At 34.4% G+C, this 22,321-nt stretch overlaps 1 pseudogene; it reads right to left on the reverse strand.

The window, feature by feature from the left end:
- Nucleotides 1-3,835: 3,835 nt before the first annotated feature.
- LOC100457247 (52 kDa repressor of the inhibitor of the protein kinase-like) lies at nucleotides 3,836-5,396 on the reverse strand (annotated as a pseudogene).
- Between the last annotated feature and the right edge of the window lie 16,925 nt (nucleotides 5,397-22,321).

Raw genomic sequence — 22,321 nt, forward strand, 5'->3', positions numbered from 1 at the left:
GATCAGGCTGGTCTCGAACTCCTGACCTCAAGTGATCTCTCCACCTGGGCCTCCCAAAGTGCTGGGATTGCAGCATGAGCCACCGTGCCTGGCCCTAACTTGGATATTTTACCATTGATTGAGATTGAAGTTTATTAGTAAAAATAATGAAATAAGTTTCACTCTATCCCTTTAAAAGTTTCTTAAGACAAATTTTTTTCAGTGTTTTGAAAGTGTCACATAATTTTTATAGTGAAAATTTCTAAAGAATATTAAAATTAAAATTGCCAGTCCAATAGGTACAACTATATCCTTTGTAATCATAACGAGCAGAAGTAGGAGTGCTTTACATCCAAATAAGTCATTTTTAAAATCATTTCTATATGTATAAGACATTATATTATGAAAACAAATCAAGGTGGTCACCCACTCTATACTTTGCTTACTGAAATATAGGCCAGAAGATCTGGATAGTCTCTGTTTTGCATCAATTAAGGAAAACGGAAGATAGAAAATCATGTGAACTTCTTCTTCTGTGCTGCTTGTTTTTAGAATTTTTCAGATATCTGAGAATAAAGAGTTTTATAAATAGGAAAGTGATGTTATATTTTTATTCATGATGATTTATATAGTCAAATCTTCAGTGTTTTTTTGAATTATGTTTGAGTAAACCATTTCTCATTGGCTTATTTTTCTATTAAAAGGCAGCAAAGCTACCATTTTTGCATATCATAAATTCAATTTTGAAGTTGGCTATTTTTTAAATGGAGCATTTTAAGATAGATCCTTCAGTTTGACACATTGGGGTTTATCCAGAAAAGTGCCCCAGATGCCAAATAGAGTCAGAGTCACCTATAAAGACCGCCTAAGGAAAAGAAGCTAATTCACCTTAATAAAATATATAAATATTTTAAACTAGATGGAAATTTCATAGTTCAATGTTTTGGTATTTTTTGCTATTTCTATCATGAAGCCCTTGACATCCCCTGAGGTACTGGAGGATTTCTATGAAGACTGAAAGGGAAGCCAAGTAGTTGAGCTCTCAGATTTTCATTCTGTCTCTAATCACAGCATATCCTTGGTCTGTAGTTTATTTATGAGGATATAGTGCTGGTATTTTGTTTTATATAACTAATTCCACTGCAAAAAAATACCCTGCAAATAACTAAATATACAATCTATAATAAAACTTTCCATTTACAGATGAGTAAATAAATTGTTAAGTTGCAGACAGAGAAGAATTTGGGTTGAGTGAAACATAAAATAAGTAAGGAAACCAGCCACCTGTGTTTAAATATCTGGATGGCCTATGCCTAAGTTAGGAAGCCAAAGGATTTTTTAAACATTCATTTTTATTTTTATTTTTTGATACAGAGTTTCAGTCTCTCACCTAGGCTGGAGTACAGTCGTGGCATCATATCGCACTGCAGCCTGTACCTCCCGGGCTCAGGTGATCCTCCTGCCTCAGCCTCCCAAGTAGCTGACCCTACAGGTGCATGCCACCATGCCCAGCTAATTTTTTTTATTTTTAGTAGAGATGAGGTCTGGCTATGCTTCCCAGGCTGGTTTCAAACCCTTGAGCTCAAGGGATCCTCCTGCCTCAACCTCTCAAAGTACTGAAATTAAAGCTGTGAGCCACTGTGCCCAGCTGTTTTTGTTTTTGTTTTAAATCATAATTTAAGTCGCCCCGAAATGAAAGTGGGGTGCTTTAGGAAGCTGCAACTTCCCAAGGTGGTGCAGATCCCAGTGCAGAACCTGAATATTCACTTCTAAGGGTGAGCGAGGGGAGACTTATGTACCAGGTTGAGGGCAGAGGAGGTGGCCTTCGGATCTGAGAATCTTTGATTTATCATGTACAGCAAAGTGAACCCTGAGGCTATGGAAGATCTGATAAAAATACACTTGCATGTCTTGGTAAGTACTGCTATCTTTGTTCTCCTGTCATATAGTCATTTTAAATTTGTGTTTGGTGGATTCCTGTTTCCCCCATAGACCACTGTAAAATAATAAGCACATATTATAGATAATGTTTCCTTACGTTTCTTTTTGTCCAAATATTATGTTAATATACTGCACAAGTGTCAACTCAAATGCCATCTCTAAATGTTTATTGTTGCCTGCCTAAAGAGTTGACTTTTTAAAAAATAAAATTCACATTTAATTTAGATTGAAATAACCTATGCAAATTGATTTTCTTCACCGAAAATAATAATAAAATTTTCCATATTATTTCTAGATAAACAACAAAGCACTTGTTTTTGTAAGTTTCCCAGGTTTTGCTTATAAACAAAGATGAGACAGTAGATATAATCATGGAAAAATAGAGAAAAAAACAGACAAGTCAGTTGTCAGTACCCCGGCCTCTGGTTCTGCCTTAACCATGAAACAGAAGTCTTCAACATATACCCGCTACAAAGCTTAGGAAGATGTAAGCTCCACAAAAGAATGTAAACAGCAACAACCAGATGTTGAACAACAATGGCAGGCTCTTCCATTCTAATTTTAACTGTAATTCATTCCTTTAAGTTCATTTGAGAGAGACAAAATCTACAGTGAAATTCTCTTTCGGCAATCTCACAAGCTTCTCTCTGGTAACTGTCCAGTACAGATGTTTAACAACATACTAAAATCTCCTATTAGTCAAAGATCAATTGTGGGCTTCACTGTAACATTTTATAAAATGTATTCCTTTCTCCCACACCTCCTCAGAATATATTTCTTCAAAGAATTGTCAACACCCAAGAACTAGAGATCCACTGTAATAATAAGTGTCATGTCTAAAATCACTTCACTAAAACAATTCCAGAATGCCACTAGAAGAGATCACACAGAACTCAAACATGGCACTCTCAATGTTATTTTCTGGAAGAACAGATAGGTCTTCAAAGCATGAGAGTTTAAATAGGGATCATTTAAATAGGTAGATTGTCAATGGCTAATATAGTCAATGGAGGCCTACAGGCAAAGATATTTAGTTATTAAGTGGCCTATATACACCTTAAGGCTTTTCTTCCAAGTATCAAATGTGAGAAAGCCTATTTTTAAAAGTCCCCTAGGTATTTTCAATGGTTTTTGAATTATCTGTAGGAAGTTCTGACATAGTTGTATGGAGTTTAACATATGTGTCCACCATTACATTCAGATCATGTTTCATATCAAAATTTATGTTATGCAAAGCATGTTACTCTTAAGTTTGGTCAGTCAAAGTGTTCCTCAAGTATGCTTTCATACTACTCATTCTCAACCTTCATCACAGGAAGAATACACAGGTCATATAGCAATGCATCCACACTAGGAAAAAGCTTGATGTCAGGCAGATAGAGGACTTCATAAATGGTGAATGGAAGCTTTATATCTTCCCTTATGTGTTTCCATTTGATTCTCCAACAATGAAGCTCGGCTGAGAGCTTGCCAGGACTAAGTAAGTTACTTCTGTACATGTCAGCATGGTGTTCCTCTGATGTATGAAATTTGAATTATCTCGTGACTGAGGATCCCAGAGCTAAGCATTTAAGGGCTCTGAGATGCTGTTCTGGGAATATATCGTTAAGTACCTGAATAATGTGCTCCACTGTTAGAACACTTAGGGTTTCTTTACAGTAACTCAGAGGTTAGTTGAGATTCCCAGTTACCTTGCTGAGCTCTGTGGAATTTCCCAGGGAGATTCATCTGAATATCAAATTTGGCTGCCAAATTCATGGCTTCCTCAAACCAAAACTCCTCATAAACTTTAATGTTTTCCATCACTTCATTGAGTGAATGCAATACAGCAGTCAAACTACTGGCTGCAAAGAAGACATCAGAGGTTTGCCACTGGAGATTTTTTTCCCAAGGCTCTTGTAAAGGTTAAGACATGTTAAAGAATAGCAATAGTAACCATGAAATCAAAATCTGTTACTACACTGCAGAGTACAAATGCTTGGCCAGCTATACTGTTATACCATCTAATATTTGTGTCACTACTTATACCATCTAAACATAAAACAAGTGCTTACAGGAGGTCCACTAAAATTTCAGAATCATCATCCCTGACTGTTCACTGAGAATGGCAAATTCCCTCAGTTTGTTTACCCCTTTCTTCATTGTTCTGAAAAAGAATAGAAATTACATTGTAAAGTTCTACAAGCAGTTGTGGTGATCTATGGTAAAAAGAATAAACTTCCTCAATTGTTCCTAATGCAACAGACACTCAAATAACAGGCACTGATTTAGCCCAACACATATTTAAGGCACAATAAGGTCAGTGTGTGTAGATAGCTTGCGGAGTGTCACTTCTAGAATTCTCTAAAACTCTACAAGTGACAACTTTCATTTTGGAAGAAAATCCACTAGAAACAACGTAAGCCTGGCTACGACAATACTCCATATTTAGTCCCTGCTTCTCAGTTGTCACAGTGTAAAATCTCACAGCCAAAATTTCTGCATCAGCTTCATAAGCCAGGAAGTCTACAAGTTCCTCTCAGATTATGAGATTCATCAACCTCACCAACACAGATTAGATGCTCTCTCCTGCTATGTCCACTACATTGTCAGTGATGATAGAAAAGAAGTGTGCATCTCTCACTTCTCTGAGAGTTTCTCCCTGAATACAGCCCTCACAGATCTCTAGCATCTGTTTCTGCTGTGTTTTCAAACATAACAATGTGTTAACTGCTGTTGTCTCAAAGTGCTTTCTCAGGACCTCTGCACCAGAATTTATCAGGCACTCTAGCAGTGCTTGAAAGTTACCTTGAGTAAAGAGACCTCCTGTGATTTCATTAGCCTCATGTCCATTCAGCAATACATTTTGCTAGCCCATAACAATCAAGACTTCAAATAGAGGTTTTAGGCATTCTTTGTTTTCCTTGTCTTCAAGGGTCACAGGTCAAGATGTCCTCATCTTGCTCTTCATCCCCTTCTTCTGCAGTGGGGTTCTGAGCATTGCTGTTGTTAGTTTATGTTTTTGTTCCTGTTCAGAAGTTTCATAAATTTTTCTCTGTTTCACTGTCTTGATTTCATCTTCATTCATTCTTCTATTCATTTTGTGTGTCTATTATTTGAATTGTTTAAATGATTGGTAAGAACAAATATTGTTGGTATTGCATTGTATTGAAGAACAGTCCTATAAGGACTCTCCCAATTACTTCACAAATATCTGCTTCAATTAATTTTGAGAAATAAAATAACCCAATCATTCTGAATTTTTCTGATGTTTCTGCAAAATTTACATTTCTACAGATCACAGAGGTCTCAAAGTATTTGGCACATGATCAATAATATTTATTTAGTTGGTCAGGCATTTTATCTTCTAAGTCTGCTCTCCAACAATTCTTCACTCACTTCTGGGCTCTGGCCTGATACTGCAGGAACTTGAAGAAGGCCAGGTCCAACCACATGCTCCTCTGCTTGCAGTTGGGAGCTGCACAGAAGTTCAGCATCATGTCCTCCCCTCCCAGCTTCCTCAGGGCAGTTTCCCTGCCCATCAGGACCTGGGAGGACAGCCAGGATGGCTTCGCAGGGTCAGTGGGCTGGCTGATTTTGAAAAGGATGCTGAAGTAGAGTTTAGGTTGGAGAGGAAGTGGTAGCATTTAATCTAGGTGTATGCTATTCCTGGTATAAAACAATAAGCAATGAATGGGCAATTTGATATCAGTGTTATAAATAAAGCACCATATACAGATGACATAGAAAAAATGTAAAATTGTTTTTATCCCACCTTTAACTTTTTGGCTAAAGGTTTTGAAGTCCAAAAGTACTATTTCAAATTTCTTAAGAGCAACTACAGAATGTCTATGTAAATTCCACTTGAATGATTTCACCAAATTATGAGAACCGTTTCCATCCATGAGCCACAGAAATCCCCACGTTGTTATTGTTAGGATACTGCTTAACCCCCAGTTTTCTTCTCCGAATAATGGCTTTTGTGCCTCTGCTTCTGAAGTATTTCTTTTTTTTTTTTTTTTTTGAGATCGAGTCTTGCTCTGTCACCAGGCCGGCGTGCGGTGGCACAATCTTGGCTCACTGCAACCTCTACCTCCTGGGTTCAAGCGATTCTCCTGCCTCAGCCTCCTGAGTAGCTGAAATTACAGGCACGTGCCACCATGCCCAGCTAAATTTTGTATTTTTAGTAGAGACAGGGTTTCACCATGTTGGCCCGGATGGTCTCAATCTCTTGACCTTGTGATCCGCCTGCCTTGGCCTCCCAAAGTGCTGGGATTACAGGCATGAGCCACCACACCTGGCCTGAAGTATTTCTAAGAAGCCATTTTCAGAAGGACTATTTCCACTGAGTATGCCTGATACATAAGCCAAATCACCTATTTTGGGGAAAAGAACTAAACATTGAGTTGTGATACTCTTTCTAAACTTTCTTTTGTGAATTATTGTAACATGACCTTTTATTAGTAGGTTAAGTAGTAAATGGAACAACACATATGAATGTACACTGTTGTATAGTGGACATTATGTTCATCAGCAACATAAAATTGCCATGAGATGAAAGAGGATAACCATCATTAAGACTGATGGCACCTATAAGTAAAATGAGACATGATAATTCGGAAGTATCATTTCATAATGATCTCTCTCTCTCTGCTTCTAGCAATTTTTTTCTACTCCAAAAATATATCATGTAGTTACTTAAATATTGTTTTATTGGTAGAAAAGTAATATCTCAACAATGCAGAGACTACTGAACCTGTCAAGGTTCAACCGCAGAGAGCAGATGCAATTTCCTATATTGATGAGTTATTAAGCCAAAGAGAAACACTGCTTTATTATCTGGTTGACTTTCAACTGGCTTGTAACTAGAACACATTACCATGTCACAAAGGGTGGGCAAAAATGGAATAATAAATATATACAGTAAATCCATAATATTTTCAAATGTGTCATTTCAGCAGGAAATGTCTAAGAAATAAGCATGACTACTTTAAATGAATAAAAAAGATTACACCAGTTAACCTTGGAATCCCTGTTACTTATTGGAAATGACCATTCTTCCACATTCCTCAAGCCCATGACAGTCCCATATTTTTTGATTCTTACAGTACTGCAAATCCTAACTCATGCTAAAAAGGATGAATAAGAGTTAGGGGTTTGAAGTCATATCTGCTTGGGTTTAGAGCCCAGATTTCAAATTTACTAGTGTATGTTCTTTCCCAATTCTGATCATAAAAGATGCCAAATGGCAATAAAAATAATGAAAATATGTAAGTTTCTCCAAGGAGTAAATTTTAATAAAATGTACATAAAGGGTCTACAGCATTGTTTGGCAAGTGTGAATGCTCGATGAATGTCAACTATTCTTATTAACTGGAAGGTACATTTCATCATACTAAATAAGAATTCAATTTCTACCCTGAGTTACTATACTCCGTGACTCTATGTAGTGATCATGCAACTAGTTTGTTCGCTTAGGGTTAGTAAATTAAAGGTGATTAATATTTTCATTAAATTATACAGCACAAAAGGAAAGATTCCTTGGTCTACTTTGCCACCTTTCAGGAGTAATAAATGTAATACATCTAGGAAAAATAGCTGTTTCACTTATCACGGATAGATACTATAAAATTCCTCCAAGTCATGTCTTCCAATATTTTATTACACATGTAACAGACTCAAAATCACAACTCATTTTAAGAATCTTGATATTCTAACTAAAATCTCTATTCTTAAGATCTTATTTTTCTTTTCTGCTGTACTTCTTTTCTTTTTCTTCTTTTTTTCATCTTTCTTTTACTGCCTTATTTTTGACTTGGAAAACAAACTCTCTGACCAAGATAACTTTAACAGTTCTCTCACCTGACTAAATTATAGATGAGCTCATTCTTGATTCTAGGTCCTGACTTCCCTTTTCTTAGAGCATTTTCTTTATATAACTTGCAATTGTAAATTCTTTCTCTGCTCACTTGAGATGCAAATTTTTGTTTGTTTGTTTGTTGTTTGTTGTTTGTTTTGAGACAGAGTCTCAATCTGTCACCAGGCTGGAGTGCAGTGGCGTGATCTCGGCCCACTGCAACCTCCACCTCCCAGGCTCAAGTGATTCTCCTGCTTCAGCCTCCCAAGTAGCTGGGACTACAGGTGCACAGTGGCAAATCATTTTAAAAGCCTCTTGCCAGTTTTGCAACCCAGGAATCTCTTAAGGACCTGAGGGCCATTTCTTTGATGTGTAATCACTACAAAAGATAATGACCCTATCTTCCTAGGAGGTTAGGAGGTTATCTTCCATGGGCATCAGTTATGAAACACAGATGGCTTAATCACAGAGAGAAATATTTGCACTCAGGAATTGACTCAATATGCTTCACAAATCCCATTGATCACTAATGTCTTCCAGTACTTTTCCACTAGCTTACCATAGTGCTTAACTCTCCATCCCCTTGTAGGAGAAGAGAAAAACCAAAGCATTTTCTCTACTCACACTCAATACACCACCACAACACAAAACACTTCACTTCTGGTCACCGAAATGTGTGTGAGTTCTTCCTCACACAACAGGCAATTCTCCAGTGGATACCAACTGGCTATCCTATCTTTGAATTACTTCTGATGCCATCTACCTGGAATTAGACTCAGGTTCCACAGGTTAAGGGCTCAGTCCCAAAAGAGTGCACCCTACTTCAGATGCCAATTACAAGACCCAGGCTGTGAACTGTACTTCTGCCCAACCAACTATAAATTGGGGTTCTCATGACCCACTCTTCAGGTTCTATTAATTTGCTAGGGTGGTTCACAGAACCCACGGAAACAACTTGATTAAATTTATTGTTTCATTATATCAATAAAGGATATTACAAAGAATACAGATGAACAGTCATGTAGAAGGGATGCATGGGGCAAAGTATGTGGGAAGTGGGATGAAGCTCCCATGCCCTCTCCGAGTGTGCCACCCTCCAGGGATCACCACATGTTCAGCAATCTGGAAGCTCTCTGAAGGCTGTCCTTTGGGTTTTTATAGAGGCTTCATTACATAGGCATGATGACAACATCAGTTGAACGTTGGTGACCAACTCAATGTTCAGCCCCTGTCCTCTGCTAAAGGTCAGGCTGTGGGAGTGAAAGTGCCAACCCTCTAATCACATGGTTGATTTTACTCCCAACCTGTTTCCATCCAGGAGCCCACTATGAAGCATGTCTTTAGAACAAAAGATACTCAAATAACCCAGGAAATTTCAAGAGATTTAGGAGTTCTATGTCAATCCCTCCTATCATTCAGGATATTACAAATGTCTCAGGAGCTCTGTGTTGGTAACTATGGCCAAAAGATCAAATGTTAAAACAAAACATTCCCCCAACACCCTTACCTCCAAGGGTTTTAGGAACACTCTCAGAAACTGGGAACAGAGACCAAATACATATTTCTCATTATATCACATCACACCCCCAACCCCCAACTCACCCTTTGTTTCAGCACAGAGTTCTGGCCTCTCATCTCTGTTACAGTGGTCTTGCAGTCTTTCTTTCCTGTCAAACTTTGGTGAAATATTTGCTTTGGCAACTCACTTGACTGTTGAGGAAAAAACATAGCATTACTAATCATATCACTTCACAGTGTATTTGCCAAGTCAAAGAGCTTAAAATATTTGTTTTTTCCTCATATGGGTTTGATTCTATATCACATATTCTCAAACATTTCTCAGTGTTAGCTTATGCTTTAAAATTCAGGTAACTGAGGCAGGACCCAGGGTTCTTAAGAGGAATTGTTCAATGCACAATGAAAAGAAAGGCTGACTTACAAATTGCTAAGTATTCAAATTTAACATTTTATTGTAATTATACTTAGCTTGCCTACTATGGCCTACTTTATTCATTTATTATTTATTTTTCTTTTTAAAAATTTCTTTAGCCAGTTCTTTCTTATTCTGTATCTGTACTGTTTCTAACTCTGTTATTTGCCTCTGTAATATGGGGATTTTAAATTGTGATCTCAATGCACTCCTTTGTCAGATAAGTTTGGCTTGATCTTGATTCCTTCATTCAAGTTATCAACAAGGATTTACGAAAAAATCTGCTTCAAGATTGACTATTCCTATGATATATTTTGCCAGATATACTAATTATCATTTTTGTTTCTTTTATGCCAGATACTTTATAGAGATTATCTCATTTAATTTTCACGAGGATGTTAAGAAGTGAATAGTATTATCCCCATTATTCAGAAGAGAAAAATGAGGCCCAGAAACATGCTTAAGTATGACAGCCAGTAGGCTTATTTTCTGCCACAGGCCATGCTTCTAATCAACCTGGGATTGAACACTCCCTTTCTTTACTCCTCTTCTTGATTCCTTCTCTTTCTTCTCATTTCTCAGTCTGTTTCCTTTTTCTTTTTCTTACATGATGTTGGAGACTAGGGAGACAACAATGAATTGTGTAGAGATCCTCATTTCAAGTTATTCACATGCTTATCCTTTATTTAATTATGGTGCTATGTATGTGTTTAACATTCATTAAATATTTTAACCAAAACAACACATAAATGATGAAAACCTATATTTAACCTAAGGAGAGGATATATTTCCCCATCCCATTTTTCGAGTTACAATAAACATACCTTTGAATCTTTTTTATATAATACTTGCATTTTAGAGCTCTAACAACATCTCTCATTTAGGACTGCTTTATTGTTTCTTAATATATTTATTATATATTATAAATATTATGACATATTTTATATTTTAAGCAATGAATTGCAGATTGCAGAATTTTTAGAGGGCTTTGATGAGGAGAATACGCATTTAAACAATTTATGCCTGGTGGACAATTTTAAAAATTACTTTTTGGAAATAATTGACAGCAGAAAAATTAAAACTGCAAAGTTTACACCTGATAACGAGTCAACTAAATAAACCAAGAAAAGTATTTCCTTTTCCAACGAATCATAGAGAATAAACTTCTTGAGTGAATCTAAAAAAAAATGGCATTGGTGAAAGACAAAAAGAATGTGATAAATTGAGCTAATCAAGCAGTTAATTTAGTTATTTGCACAGAGGGATTTTTTTTTGAAGTCTTCAGTATTAGCATTCTAATGAACTTTTCATTTTGAAGTTCCATGATATCCTTGAAATGTAAATGAAATGAATATAATTATGTAAAATAAGTTTAATTATATTTTAAATCAGAAGAAGTTAATATCTCTGTTGAGGAAAAATCTCCTAAAACAATAAATGAATAAATAATACATAATCTTAAAAAAGAACTAAAATTTCATCCCTTGTGTCTATATTTCCTTAGTCAGATGAATTTTGCTTAAAAGAGCCTTTTATAATTATAGCAGATTGGCCAGAGTAATTGCTTTTAAGTCATTGTTTATCTGAAACAATTCAGCTGTGTAAATTAGCATCACTTCTGCCTTTTTAGAGCTTTGTAAAAATTAACCAATCTAACTATATTCATTTATAAGGTATGCAATATCTGATTGTACCCTTTCTTAAAATTTTGCCTTCATTAAAGCTTTCATATATCCAAATTTAAAAGAAATAAGAAATGTTTCTTTCTGCATTTTGAGGTAAATAGGATTGTTCCATGAGAGACTTTTCAAGGGCATATATTCAGAGTAATTTAACAAAACTATGTCTTATAGTTTCTTTTTTTTTTTGAGATGGAGTCTCACTCTGTTGTCCAAGCTGGAGTGCAATGGCATGATCTCGGCTCACTGCAACCTCCACTTCCCGGGTTCAAGCGATCCTCCTGCCTCAGCCTCCTGAATAGCTAGGATTACAGGCGCCCACCACCACACCCAGATAATTTTTGTATTTTTAGTAAAGATGGGGTTTCACCATGTTAGTTAGGCTGGTCTCAAACTCCTGACCTCAGGTGATCCACCCACCTTGGCCTCCTAAAGTGCCAGGATTACAGGCATGAGTCACCGTGCCTGGCCATGTCTTATAATTTCTATATTGCAGATTAGTTGCACTTACAAAGAGACACTTATTTATCTCTATCTTAAAGTAACATACTTAATTATTAAAAATTTTCCTCAAATATAACATAAAAATTAGAGAGCGGGAAGTCTTTTCTCTCAAATGGTACATAACTTCAATAATTACAGATTTTTGTCAAGCATCATGTTGAACACTTTATAAATATTTTCTTATTTAATCCTTCCATTATTCTCATTAAGACAATTAATTTTATTACACTTGTTTTATGAATGAATAAAAATAAATGTTCACAATGGGGGTAGTATCTACTAATGGTGACATAATTAGCTTATCAGTAATTAAATTTAACTGCAAATAACAAATCTAGAAACAGTGGCTAAGGTGAAATGAGTATTTTATTTTTCTCACACAGAATTTGGGAAGTAGGTAAACTAGGGTACTAATTCCTTGATGCCATCAGAATTCTGAAATTTTATATTTTATATGTTCAGTAACCTTTAGCATGTGCTCTGGTTCATAATGGAAAGACACATGTTCCAATTCTAGCATCCAGTGTTCTTTGCAGTGAAGAAGGAAAACAACAAATGTAAAAATATTCTAACTAGTCTTTTCTCCCATTTTAAGAAGAGATTCCCAGGAGCCACATCCAAAAATTCTCACCTCTCATTATTATGAGCATATGTCATATGCTCACCCTTATATGGAAAGGAGGCTGGGATGAGAAATGCAATTTATACAGTAAAATTGAGAACTTTACTAACAACAAAGTAAGAATGCTGTAAGGAAGATATTAAAGGAACATCAGAGAGTAAGGAAAAAAGGGGAGTCAGGAAGAAAGGAAGGAGAAAAGGTTTTTGTTGTTGTTAATTTTGTGTGTGTTTGTGTGTGTGTGTGTGTGTGTGTGTGTGTTTAAACCAGAAATGTTAGCTCTAAATTCTGAAGGGACTGAGCTAGATCTGGAAGCCAAGGTTTTCTAATTCTAAACCTAAGACTATTTGTTAGTAAATTAAAGAATGTCACATGGATTTCCTGAGATTTAGACACATTAGAGCTTAAATATAATATAAATAACAGTAAACACTGAATGTACAATTGTGTAAGTCTTACCAAAAGAAACATAGTGGATTATAAAGGATACATGGAGTTCCTTGTATATTTTTTGTTAAAATTGTAATGAAAACTATAAAGCATTACATGATAACTGTTAGAAATCATGTGGAAGTGAGTTTGCTATTTCTCAAAACACAACAGATAAATACAGAAAGAAGAAAAAACGTTGCGTTTTTTGTTTGTTTGTTTGACAGAGTCTCACTCTGTCACCCAGGCTGGAGTGCAATGGTGCAATCTTGGCTCACTGCAACATCTGCCCCCTGGGTTCAAGCAATTCTCCTGCCTCAGCCTCCCGAGTAGCTGGGATTACAGGCGCCCGCCACTGCATCTGGCTAATTTTTGTATTTTTAGTAGAGATGGGGTTTCACCATCTTGGCCAGGCTGGTCTTGACCTCTTGACCTTGTGACCCACCTGCCTCAGCCTCCCAAAGTGCTGAGATTACAGGCATGAGCCACCATGCCCGGTCAAATCATTGTTTTTTTTTTGTTTTTTTTTTAGGAAAATGGCAATTTAGAAAATCCACGGTGGCATTATTATCAGATAAAAAAAGTATCATCAGATGAATGAATATTAATGAATATGATGAGTTCACAACCTATATATTTTTTAAAAATGTCAAATTAGTATCTTATTAATTTGTTAAATTAATAAATGTTTTAATAGATTTGTAAATTCAAAATTAAGTTTATTCTGTTTTCTATTTAGTGTGCAAGTATTTAGAAAGCTTATATTCTTGTCCATGGAAGAGTGTTACGTCCTAATAGATACAGATTCTAAGATCTGTTACATGTTCTTACTTGCTCTAATCACATATAAAATAATCAGATATTGCCTATAAAGTAGATTGCAAGTGACTTAATATAAGAGACATACCTCATTCCTCCTAGCTATTTGCAGCATTTAATATAGTTGTTGGCATATAATATGAACTGAAGAAATAGATGAATAAATACATTAATAATTTATAAATGAATGCTTTAGTAATGTATACATTTGAAAATAAATTGGTAACAAATTATTTAAATAGCCAGATTGTATTATATTTAACAGAAGCAAAGGATAGCCTAGTTGATATAATATTATTTCTATTTAGTACAATTTAATCTTTACTGAGTTCGCTACTATTTAATTATGTTTAAACATATATATATATTTATGTACTTATTTTGCTCATTCCTTCCCCTCTCCCCTTTTCTTTCATTTATGTGAGGCCCATCCACTTACTGAGAATGAATTTACTTTAGGTTTTATTATCTTCTGATTAACGTTGTTTAAACCCCTCCCATTTGCTTCAAAATTTATAGATCAGGCAATTAAAATCAAAACAGCTATCTCTCTGTTGTCTACAATCCTGGAATGATTCATTTTATTCTTCATTCCCTGCTCTATCAAATAAATAATCCGAGTGTTTATGACAAATGTTCTTTTTTCAAATGTGGTAATGAAGTCCCTTCATTTGAGCACTGGCTATAATCTTAGCTAAAGCACTTTCTGCTAATTTATGTAACAAAAGCTCCATATTAATAAAATTGCAATTAAGCTTCTGAAATCTCACAGTTGGGAAAGTGTAATCCTTTTGCAAAAGTCAAACAGAAACAAAAAACAACAGTAATGTGGTAGGGTAAGTGTGATAAATAGCTGACGAATTATTCAACTCCTGGCATTGCTGGCAGAGCTATAGCTTTTAATAAGTTCATCTAATTTGATTTTCATATCAAATTGTATTTTATCTTATGCTATTATTGAAGAGTGATTGTTAGCAAAATGCTGCATTTTGAAAAATGTATACAACTATAAAACTACTTATATAATGAAGATGTAGAACAGTTCTAATATTTTCCTTATCACTTAGGAATGAGTCCTCTGATAAAGTAGTCCAATTGGGTAACTTCTCAATGCCAAGGGTGGAGAAAAGAACGTATAAGAGTAGGCTGGGTAGAATTATACTGGGATGGGGTTGGGAGGTAAGAACATCTGTGAAGGCTAACTATATGTGTGCATTCTTCAGATTTGACCTAGTGGAGAAAGGGAAAATAATAATTGGCATGAAGACTAACTATTTTCGTGAAACCTTCTGCGGCTAACTCCCAGCCATTCTCCTTCCTTGATAACTGGGCTTCCTTTGTTTCTGGCATAATAAGGTCAAACTATGAACTGAACTCATTAAGAGGAAACTATGCCTAGACTATCCATACCAGGACAGTCCCATTACTAACATATTTTAAAATTGAAACAAATAATCAAATAAAAAGTGATCCATTAGCCAATTGTCAAGAACAATCTTAATCCGTTTCTTCATTCTTCACTCTGCTCACAGACTTCGTTCCTACAATGTTCAGAGTGCCTATTTTAAGAGAGGCAGAATATCAAGGTATTTACAAGAGAGGACACTTAAACAAGATTTCTTGGCACAAATCTTTGCTTTGATTTCTACCATGTTACATTAGCAAAGTTATTTAACCTATTAATGGCATTGTTTTCTCATCTCTCAAATAGGAACGGTGATAATAGGTACCTCTTATTGGAAATGATGTAAAACATACTGCATTTAAAATAGTACTTTATGCATAGAATTTCACGTCAGTTCTTTGATATTCTTGTTTAAAGGTCTTTGTTAAAGGATGATTACTGATCATCCTTAAACATTCCTATTGCTGATGTATCATATCATGTTGTTTAACCTGTTAAGTAAACTAGGATCCATTTTTATCTCAATTAGACAAGTCTAGAAGGATCTGAACAATCATAAGAATAGAAAGTGAGTTTTTGGGTGGCAGGATGTTAGGCAATATGTTTTGCTCTACTCCATAACAGTCAGCTAACAATTGATTCAGAGAGATGCATGAAGATAAATTTAAATACATATACATATATGTAAAGATGTGTGTGTGTATATATATATATAAAATATATATAAACATATATATAAAATATATATAATATATAATATATATATAAAAATATATATATATAAAATAACCTCTTCAGTTTCTAAGCACCATTAATATCAACCATTTGAATGGACAGCAGCAGGGTGTGGAGAGGTTATATGAGAAAGCAGCATTGCAAGAGACAATCACATTTTTGTCTTAAAATCTCATTTTACCCTTTAATATTCCAAGTAATCAAGAAAGTAGCTATTCGGCACCACATATTAAGCTTTTCTGAATCCTAAATTTTAGAAAAAAGAATTCTTCTGTATTTTTCAACTTCAGCCTTATTTAGAAAGAGCCTAACAGAGGCATTCTGACTCAATTACCTATGAATAAGGTACAAAGGAAAGCCGTCATTCATAAATTATTTTAGTCTTAAAAATGAGGCCCTTAAGATACCAATAACAAAATCCACAAAAAAATCAGTGTTTAATTTTATTAAAATAAAAGTTTGTTTTGTATGATACATTTTTAAGAGAAGCAGAAGGCAAGTCAGAAACAAGGAGAAAATGATTGCAAAACACATATCTAATAAATGACTTGTATCCAAAATTAAAAATAACTATTAAAACTCAACAGTAAGAAACCAGATATTTCAATTAAACTGCAAAAGATCTGTATAGACACTTTATAGACTCTTCACAAAGATGTATACATGAAAAATAAGTACATGAAAAGATACTCAAGATCATGTCTTAATGACTTGCAAATTAAAACTGAAAAACCAATGTATACCAATTGGAATAGCTAAGCTGAAAAACCAACAATACCAACAGTTGGCAAGAATCCATAGCCACAGGAACTTTGCTGAGATTTGTTTTATAATCCTGTATATGGCCCATATTCATATACTTTGTGGACATCGGAAAAATATGTGCATTTTGCAGATGTTGGGTGGTATGGCATGTACGTAAAAAAAAAAAATCCTGCTGGTTGATTGCGTTGCTCAGATTTTCCATGTTATTGCTGAATTTCTGTCTAGTAGTTTTACCAGTTGCTGATAGGGCAGTGCTGAATTCAATATGTATAATTATTTATTTTTTTATTAATCCTTTCAGGCTTATCAATTTTTCTTTTCTGTATTTTAAAGTTGTTTGTTGCTACCCATTTGGAATTGTATCTTCCTGGTAGATTGATCTTTTTATCATTACATGCATCCTGTTTTGTAAGTAATTTTCTTTGCTCTGAAATCTACTTTATTATTTATTGATTGATTGGATTATTTATTTATTTACTTATTATTTTTGAGAGTGAGTCTTGCCCAGGCTGGAGTACAGTGGCACTATCTTGGTTCACTGCAAACTCTGCCTCCAGGTTCAAACCAAGATTCTTGTGCTTCAGCCCCCTAAGTAGCTGAGATTACAGTCTTGAATCACCACACCTGGCTAATTTTTGTATTTTTTACTAGAGTTGGGGTTTCGCCATGCTGGCCAGGCTGGTCTCAATCTCCTGGCCTCAAGTGATCTGCCCACCTCGACCCCCCAAAGTGCTGGGATTACAGATGTAAGCCATCATGCCTTGCCTACTGTATTTGCTATTCATATAGTTACTGCTGCTTTTACCCTCTTTTTGCATTTAACCTACCCATATTATTGAACTTGAAGTGAATTTGAGGCAAAGTTTTTTTTTAATTTAATAGGCTTTATTTTTTAGAGCAAATTTAGATTCACAGCAAAATTCATTGGAAGGTTTCCATTATGCCCTAGCCTTACTATAGCCTTCCCATTACCTATCCATTACCAGAGTGAAACATTTATTAAAATTTATGAAACTACGCTGACACATGATTTTCACCAAAAAATCCATAAATTGTATCAGAGTTCAGTCTTGTTGTCATTTGGACAAATTTGCAATGACATATATCCATTATAATCTCATGTGGAGTAGTTTCACTCTTGTAAAATTCTTAAAATTTTCTATGCTCTGCCCATTCATCATTCCTCCTAACCCCCTGAAACCACTGACCATCTTATTGTCTCCATAGTTTTGTCACTTTCAGAATGTCACAGTTACAATAGTAGATGGCCTTTTAAAATTGGCTCATTTCACTTAACAATATGCATGTAAGACCCTTCTATGTCTTTTCATGGCTTGATAGCTAATTTCCTTTTAGCAATGAATAAATATTCCGTTGTCTGGATGTACCACTACTTATTTATCCACTCACCTACTGAAGAGCATCTTGATTGTTTTGGTTGTTTCCAACCTTTGACAATTATAAATGAAGCTTACATAAACATATGTGTGCAGGTTTTAATTTTTAACTCATTTGTATAAATAGCTAGGAATATGATTGCTGGATCTTTTGGTAAGACCATGTTCAGCTATGTAAGAAACTGCCAAACTATTTTCCAAAGCAGCTGTACAATGTGCATTTAAATCATCAGCAAATGAGAGTTTTTGTTGCTCCACATCCTTGCTAACATTTAGTGTTGTCAGTGTCCTGAATTTTAGCCATTCTAATAGGTATGTAATTGTACCCATTGTTGCTTTAATTTCTGCTACCTGGATAATATATGATATTGAGCATTTTTTCATATGCTTGACATGTGTATGTCTTTTTTGGTGAAGTGCCTGTTACAACCTTTAGTAATACTTTATTTTTTTCTTATTGTTGAGTTTTACAAGTTCTTCATACACATTGGATAACACTAATTTATCAGATTTTTAATTTTTTTTTCTAGTTTTTATTTTAATGTGAGTTCTCACTCTGTCACCCAGGCTGGAGTGCAATAGCACCATCATGGCCCACTGCAGCCTCGACCTCCCAGGCTCAAGTGATCTTCCCATCTCAGCCTCCAGAGTACCTGGGACTAAAGGCAAGCACCATCATGCCTGGCTAATGTTTTTAAAATTCTTTTGTAGAGAAAGGGTTTTGCTATTTTGCTTAGGCTGGTCTCGAACTCCTGGATTCAACCAATCCTGCCTCTGTCTCCCAAACTGCTAGACTACAGGAATGAGCTACTGTGCCCCATATATGCATCAAAACATCACTATATACAGCATAAATGTGCACAATTATTATGTGTCCATTTAAATATTTTATGAAAAATTTAAAAGTTTTAAATTTTGTATTATGTGTCGATTTATGCCACATAAAGTTATGGGGTATATAGTGTTGTTTTGATACATATAATTATAGCAATCAGATCAGGGTAATTTGCATATCTGTAATCTCAAATATTTATAATTTCTTTGTGTTAGGAACATTAAATAGTCTCCTTGTAATTATTGGAAACTGTATTTTAAATAATTGGATTGTGTGTAAATAATTGAACACTAGAACTAGTAATAGAACACTAGAACTTATTCTTCCTATCTAGCTGTAATTTTTATTTTTTCTACCAGGCTGTGGCTCATCTTCTTTCTCTTGACATTGTTTTTCACAGAGCAAAAATTTTTAATTTTTAGTTTTAATGTAGTCCTGTTTATCAATTCTTTTTTTCATGGATCATATCTTTGGTGTTATGTCTAAAAAGCCATTGCCTAACTCACAGTCAACTAGATGTTCTTCTATATTATTCTCTAGAAGGGGTATCTGGTTTTTGGTCTTCATTCACTCTGCCAATCTCCGCTTTTCAGTTGATCTACTTACAGCATTTGTAATTAAGGTAAATATTGATATGTTAGAGACTATGTCTGCCATTTTCTTGTCTGTTTTCTGTCTTTTCGTCTGTTTCTTCTATATTTGTCTTCTGTTTTCTCGCCTTCTTGTGGGTTATGTGAACAATTTTAGGATTCCTTCTTGGTTTATTTACAGGGTTTGAGGGTGTACTACTTCGTTTATTTTCCTTAGTGACTGTTCTGGGCACTATCATATACATATTTGACTTTTCAGAATCTGCTATCAGCAACATTTTATTACTTTGAGTGAGTGTTGAAACCTACTTTCGTTAGGACATTTTATGGTCCCTGGTTTTAGTCATCAGTGTTTTAAGTGTCAGATGGTGTTATAATTTTACAACTTCAGCCTTGTTTAGAAAGAGCCTAACAGAGGCATTCTGACTCAATTACCTATGAGTAAGGTACAAAGGAAAGCCATCATTCAGAAATTATTTTAGTGTCAAAAATGGAGGTCCTTAAAATACCAATAACACAACTTCTCCATATTATTCAGGCAACTCAGGAAGAGAAGAATATTCTATGGCATTTATCCATATTTCTTCTCTTGTTGTTCTTCCTTCCTAATGTTTCAAGATTTCTTCTTTTATTGTTTATTTTATATTTGAAGAAATTTCTTTAGCCTGCCAGTAAAAATTTCCTTTTGTCTTTCTTTTTGTGAAAATTCTTTCCCCCTCTTCATTCTTAAAGGATATTTTCTCAGGATATAGAATTTATGATTCAGATTTCCTCTCTGTTAACACTTGAAAAATATATGTTTGTGTATAGATATGTATGTATATTTACATATATAAAAACGAATTCATATGTAAATATGAATATAAATATATTTATATTTATAAAAACATTTATAAATGTGTGTATACATATAATACACACACAAACACATGCACATAAAATAGAATATTATTCAGCCATAGAAAAGAATGAAAACCTGCCATTTGCAACAACGTGAATAAGCCTGGAGTACATTGTGTTAAGTGAAAAACATCAGGCACAGAAAGACAAATAATATGTCTTACTCACATATGGAAACTAAAAATGTGAATTTAATAGAAGTGGAGAGTGGAATAGTGGTTACAAGAGGCTGGGAAGGGTAGCAGAAAGGGAGGATGAAGACAGGTTGGTAAATGGGTACAAACATACAGTTAGATAGAATAAGTTCCATTGTTCAATACCAAAGTTAGGTGACTCTAGTTAATAACTTTTGCATATTTCAAATCAGGTAGAAGAGAAGATTTGGTGGGTTCCCAGTATGATGAAATGATACATATTTGTGGTAATAGATATCTCAATTAACCTGACTGGACCATTACACATTGTATGCATGTATAAAAATGTCACACGTACCCCACATAAATATAACAATTATTATTTATCAATAAAAAATGGAGAGAGGATTGTAACAGAAACTTAGCAACAACAAAAGACATACAAATGGCCTATGAGTAAAAAGAGAAAGTGCTGAGCATGATTACTTTTAAGAAAGTGCAAATTTAAGCAACTATGAGATACTATCATATACACAAGAATGACTAAACTTAAAACAAAATGAAGCAAAACAGAAGACTGAAAACATCAAATGCTGGTGAAAATATGGAATAAGGGGTATTCATTAATATATTCCTTGTTTGAATGCTTCCTGTAAAACAAACAGCTGTATGAGCAAATATTTTCATTTCTAGATATTCTACTCAATAACAATTTAAATACGTATCAAAAAAATCATGTACCTGTATGTTCACAGCAGCTGTATTTCTAACAAACAAAAACTTCAAACATACTAAATGTCTACCAAAACGCTGATGGATAAACAAATTGATCATACTTATATAATGGGATATTACTCAGGAATAACAAGGGAAAAATCTACTGATTCACGTAATCACATGGATAGATCACGATATATAGTAAGTGAAAGAAACTAAAACAAACAAGTACATATTGTATTATTTCACTTATGTGGAATTATAGACAGCCAACACTAATTTATTGGAGGCTTACCATGAGTTTTCTGGTAAGAGGAGATAAAGAGCCTCCAAAAACATACTACATGTGGCAAGACCAGGAGTGCTCTCTCTCTATATGTGTGTGTGTGTATGTGTGTGGGTATGTATACATATATATTCACACTACATATATATGTACAAGTAAATATGTATAGATGTATACACATGTATATGAATATATGTATATATGTACATACCTATATGTATGCATTACACACATATATGTACATGCATGTGTACATGTAATACATATATGTATATATTTATACATATATGTATATGTACATACATATACATATATGCATATAATATACATGTATACATATGTGTATATATGCATCTATACAATATATACATATATGTAAATATGCACATATAATATTCATATATACAATACACATATACATATGTGTATATATGTATATGTAATATACATGTGTATATATGTATATGTAATATACATATGTGTATATATGTATATGTAATATACATATGTGTATATATGTATATGTAATATACATATATACAGATATACATATATACATATGTGTATCTATGTGTGTGTGTATAGATATATACACCACAGATATTGTGTTACTGGGTGGTATCTTTGTTGTACATTGAGTGACTCCCCTGCCATGGATGTTTAGGTATCCCAGAATGTGGAGCATTAAAGTAGTTACACTAGAACACCCCATATGTTAATTAAATTAGCAACTTTACCCCAAGTAGTGGTAGACTTTTTATAAAATTGAAGTTATAAACGTTATGATGGATACTTGTGGTCTCATTTAAATACCCCTTTGA

The sequence above is a fragment of the Pongo abelii genome, chromosome 9, assembly GCF_028885655.2.
Source record: "Pongo abelii isolate AG06213 chromosome 9, NHGRI_mPonAbe1-v2.0_pri, whole genome shotgun sequence".
In the NCBI taxonomy this organism is placed as follows: Eukaryota; Metazoa; Chordata; class Mammalia; order Primates; family Hominidae; genus Pongo; species Pongo abelii.